The sequence below is a fragment of the Triticum aestivum genome, chromosome 1A, assembly GCF_018294505.1.
Source record: "Triticum aestivum cultivar Chinese Spring chromosome 1A, IWGSC CS RefSeq v2.1, whole genome shotgun sequence".
Classification (NCBI taxonomy): Eukaryota; Viridiplantae; Streptophyta; class Magnoliopsida; order Poales; family Poaceae; genus Triticum; species Triticum aestivum.
Genome location: NC_057794.1, coordinates 103,731,749 through 103,737,686, shown reverse-complemented (window position 1 = coordinate 103,737,686; position 5,938 = coordinate 103,731,749).

The following is a 5,938-nucleotide window of genomic DNA, read 5'->3' as shown; positions in this document are numbered from 1 at the left end:
ATAAACTAGGGTTTAAGCTTGTCACTCTAACAACCCATCATCTACTTATTACTTCCCAATGCCTTCCTCTAGGCCCAAATAATGGTGAAGTGTCATGTAGTCAACATTCACATAACACCACTAGAGGAGAGACAACATACATCTCATCAAAATATCGAACGAATACCAAATTCACATGACTACTAATAGCAAGACTTCTCCCATGTCCTCAGGAACAAAAGTAACTACTCACAAAGCATAAACATGTTCATAATCAGAGGGGTATCAATATGCATATATGATCTGAACATATGATCTTGCACCAAATAAACCAACTAGCACCAACTACAACGAGTAATTAACACTACTAGAAACCTACTAGCACCAATCCCGGACTTGGAGACAAGAATTGGATACAAGAGATGAACTAGGGTTTTGAGAGGAGATGGTGCTGATGAAGATGTTGATGGTGATTGCCCTCTCCCGATGAGAGCAGCGTTGGTGATGACGATGGCGATGATTTCCCCCTCTAGGAGGGAAGTTTCCCTGGCAGAACAGCTCCGCCAGAGCCCTAGATTGGTTCCGCTAAGGTTCTGCCTCGTGGCGGCGGAGTTTTGTCCGAGAAGATGGCTTATGATTTTTTTCCATTGAAAGACTCCATATAGCAGAAGATGGCCACCGGAGGACCACCAGGGGGCCCACGAGGTAGGGGCGCGCCCAGGGGGTAGGGAGCGCCCCCACCCTCGTGGGCAGGGTGTGGCCCCCCTGGTGAAGTTCTTGCTCTCAATATTTTTTATATATTTGGAAAACATCTTCCGTGAAGTTTCAGGAGTTTTGGAGCTATGCAGAATAGGTCTAATATTTGCTCCTTTTCCAGCCCAGAATCCTAGCTGCCGGCATTCTCCCTCTTTATGTAAACCTTGTAAAATAAGAGAGAATATGCATAATTATTGTGACATAATGTGTAATAACAGCCCATAATGCAATAAATATCGATATAAAAGCATGATGCAAAATGGATGTATCATTGCTCCATTGTTCCGGAGAACGGAGTCTTAGTCATCTTGCCTATGAGGCATGGTTCGCAAGCATCAAGTGATTCATAATCAAGTGATTCCAAAAACCCATCAGCATGGAGTTTCTTCATGCGCTTTACACCAATATGACCGCAAACGACAGTGCCACAAATAAGTTGCACTATCATTATTAACTTTGCATCTTTTGGCTTCAATATTATGAATATGTGTATCACTACGATCAAGATCCAACAAACCATTTTCATTGGGTGTATAACCATAGAAGGTTTAATTCATGTAAATAGAACAATAATTATTCTCTAACTTAAATGAATAATCGTATTGCAATAAATATGATCAAATCATATTCATGCTCAACGCAAACACCAAATTTATTTAGGTTCAACACTAATCCCAAAAGTATAGGGAGTTTGCGAGGATGATCATATCATTCTTGGAACCACTTCCAACACACATCGTCACTTCACCCTTAACTAGTCTCTGTTCATTCTACAACTCCCGTTTCAAGTTACTACTCTTAGCAACTGAACTAGTATCAAATACCGAGGGGTTACTATAAACACTAGTAAAGTACATATCAATAACATGTATATCAAATATACATTTGTTCATTTTGCCATCCTTCTTATCCGCCAAGTATCTAGGGGCAGTTCCACTTCCAGTGACCATTTCCTTTGCAGTAGAAGCACTCAGCTTTAGGCTTGAGTCTAGCTTTGGGTTTCTTCACGGGAGTGACAACTTGTTTGTCATTCTTCTTGAAGTTCCCTTTATATTCTTTTGCCCTTTTTCTTGAAACTAGTGGTCTTGTAAACCATCAACACTTGATGCTCTTTCTTGATTTCTACCTTCGCCAATTTCAACATCGCGAAGAGCTCGGAATTACTTTTGTCATCCTTTGCGTATTATAGTTCATCACGAAATTCTAGTAACTTGGTGATAGTGACTAGAGAACTTTGTCAATTACTATCTTATCTGGAGGATTAACTCCCACTTGATTCAAGCAATTGTAGTACTCAGACAATCTGATCACATGCTCACTGGTTGAGCCATTCTCCTCCATTTTGCAGGAAAAGTATTGTCAGAGGTCTCATACCTCTCGACACGGGCATGAGTATGAAATACCAATTTCAACTCTTGGAACATCTTATATGCTCCTTGGTGTTCAAAACATTTTCGAAGTCCCGGTTCTAAGCCGTAAAGCATGGTGCACTAAACTATCAAGTAGTCATCATACCGAGCTTTTGTCAAAACGTTCATAACGTCTGCATCTGCTCCTGCAATAGGTCTGTCACCTAGTGGTGCATCAAGGACATAATTCTTCTGTGTAGCAATGAGGAAAATCCTCAGATCACGGACCAAGTCTGCATCATTGCTACTAACATCTTTCAACATAGTTTTTCTCTAGGAACCTATGAAAATAAACGGGGAGCAACATCGCGAGCTATTGATCTACAACATAGTTATGCAAATGCTAACAGGACTAAGTTCATGATAAATTAAAGTTCAATTAATGAAATTACTTAAGAACTCCCACTCAGACAGACATCTCTCTAATCATCTAAGTGATCACGTGATCCATATCAACTAAACCATGTCCGATCATCACGTGAGATGGAGTAGTTTCCAATGGTGAACATCACTATATTGATCATATCTACTATATGATTCACGCTCGACATTTCGGTCTCCAGTGTTTCGAGGCCATATCTGCATATGCTAGGCTCGTCAAGTTTAACCCGAGTATTCTGTGTGTGCAAAACTGGCTTGCACACGTTGTATGTGAACGTAGAGCTTATCACACCCGATCATCACGTGGTGTCTCGGCACGACGAACTGTCGCAAAGGTGCGTACTCAAGGAGAACACTTATACCTTGAAATTTTGTGAGAGATCATCTTATAATGCTACCGCAGAACTAAGCAAAATAAGATGCATACAGGATAAACATCACATGCAATCAAAATATGTGACATGATATGGCCATGATCATCTTGCGCCTTTGATCTCCATCTCCAAAGTACCGTCATGATCTCTATCGTCACCGGCATGACACCATGATCTCCATCGTCTTGATCTCTATCAACGTGTCATCACATGGTGATCTCGCCAACTATTGCTCTTGCAACTATTGCTATTGCATAGCGATAAAGTAAAGCAATTATTTGGCACTTGCATCTTATGCAATAAAGAGATAACCATAAGGTTTCTGCCAGTTGCCGATAACTTTAACGAAACATGATCATCTCATACAACAACTTATATCTCATCACGTCTTGACCATATCACATCACAACAAGCCCTGCAAAAACAAGTTAGAAGCCCTCTAGTTTGTTGTTGCAAGTTTTACATGGATGCTACGAGCTGAGCAAGAACCGTTCTTACCTAGGCATCAAAAACCTCAACGCGGTATAGTGATTGCTTTTTGATATTCATAAAGAACCCTGTTCGTCGAATCCGATTCAACTAAAGTTCAAGAAACAGACACCCACTAGCCACCTGTGTGCGAAGCACGTCGATAGAACCAGTCTCGCGTAAGCGTACGCGTAATGTCGGTCTGGGCCGCTTCATCCAACAATACCGCCAAATCAAGAATCAAATAGTGACGTCAAGCAATATGTATATACCCACGCCCACAACTCCTTTATGTTCTACTCGTGCATATAACATCTACGCATAAACCTGGCTCGAATGCCACTATTGGGGAACGCGGTAATTTCAAAAATTTACCTATGCACACGCAAGATTATGGTGATGCATAACAATGAGAGGGGAGAGTGTCATCCACGTACCCTCATAGACCGTAAGCGGAAGCGTTATGACAACACGGTTGATGTAGTTGTACCTCTTCACGATCGACCGATCCTAGTACGGAACGTACGGCACCTCCGCGATCTCACGGTCCAGTAGAGCTCACGATCCAGTAGAGCTTCGATGGAGAGTTCCGTCAGCACGACGGCGTGATGACGGTGTTGATGAAGCTACCGACGCAGGGCTTAGCCTAAGCACCACTACAATATGACCGAGGTGGATTATGGTGGAGGGGGGCACCGCACACGGCTAAAAGATCAATGATCAACTTGTGTGTCTATGGGGTGCCCCCTTCCCCCGTATATAAAGGAGTGGAGGAGGGGGAGAGGCCGACCCTCCTAGGCGCGCCCCAAGGGGAGTCCTACTCCCACCGAGAGTAGGACTCCAACCCTTCCAATAGTAGGAGTAGGAGAGAGGGAAGGAGGAGAGAGGGGGAAGGAAAGGGGGGGTGCCCCCCTCCTTGTCCAATTCGGACTAGAGGGGGAGGGGGCGCGCGACCTACCCTGGCCGCCCCTCCTCTTCTCCACTGAGGCCCAATAGGCCCATTACACTCCCAGCGAATTCCCATAACTCTCCAGTACTCTGATAAATACCCGAACCACTCAGAACCTTTCCGATGTCCGAATATAGCCTTCCAATATATCAATCTTTACGTCTCGAACATTTCGAGACTCCACGTCATGTCCTTGATCTCATCTAGGACTCCGAACAACCTTCGGTACATCAAAACACATAAACTCATAATACCGATCATAATCGGACGTTAAGCGTGCAGACCCTATGGGTTCGAGAACTATGTAGACATGACCGAGACTCATCTCCAGTCATAACCAATAACAAAACCTGGATGCACATATTGGTTCCTACATATTCTACGAAGATCTTTGTCGGTCAAACCGCATAACAACATACGTTGTTCCCTTTGTCATCGGTATGTTAATTGCCCGAGATTCGATCATGGGTATCTCAATACCTAGTTCAATCTCATTACCGACAAGTCTCTTTACTCGGTCCGTAATGCATCATCCCGCAGCTAACTCATTAGTTACATTGCTTGCAAGGCTTATAGTGATGTGCATTACCGAGAGGGCCTAGAGATACCTCTCCGACAATCAGAGTGACAAATCCTAATCTTGATCTATGCCAACTCAACAAGTACCATCGGAGACACCTGTAGAGCACCTTTATAATCACGCAGTTACGTTGTGACGTTTGGTGGCACACAAAGTGTTCCTCCGGTATTCGGGAGTTTCATGATCTCATAGTCATAGGAACATGTATAAGTTATGGAGAAAGCAATAGCAACAAACTAAACAATCATCGTGCTAAGCTAACGGAACAGGTCAAGTCAATCACATCATTATCTAATGATGTGATCCTGTTAATCAAATGACAACTCATGTATATGTCTAGAAAACTTAACCATCTTTGATTCAACGAGCTAGTCAAGTAGAGGCATACTAGTGACACTCTGTTTGTCTATGTATTCACACATGTACTAAGTTTCCGGTTAATACAATTCTAGCCTGAATAATAAACATTTATCATGATATAAGGAAATAAATAATAACTTTATTATTGCCTCTAGGGCATATTTCCTTCAGTAACCCCAAGAAAATGCAAGTTTCGACAAGCAAAGAGAAACAAGGCTGTAGAAACACAACGCACAAGCAACCGGCCACTCAAAAGACACCCACGACGCAACTCAAGGACAAGCGCGGGACATGGAACAACAAAAGGCAACACAAACACGAAACTCAACCTCTCCAAGGAGAGGGTGGTGGCCGGAGCCACCTATGTGTGAGTTAATTGGTATGGCACCGCGAAGAATTATCCTTGGGCCCATGACCAAAACTCGTCTTTGAAGCACAAGTACCATCAAAAATGGCTAATGTGAAATACTTGATCAGTTTATGCATAATGGGGGGAGGGAGAGTTCATTAAGAGAGCAACACTCCCCCTATGTCCATGCCTACATCTAAACAAGATAACAAGTTGAGTATGGTGGGGTGTGGAAGGGTTCAGCAACATTGCTCAAATCAATGATATTTAGCTCATGCCTTAACTCACGAAATCTTGCTTCATCCAAAGGCTTCGTGAAGATATCTGCAAGGT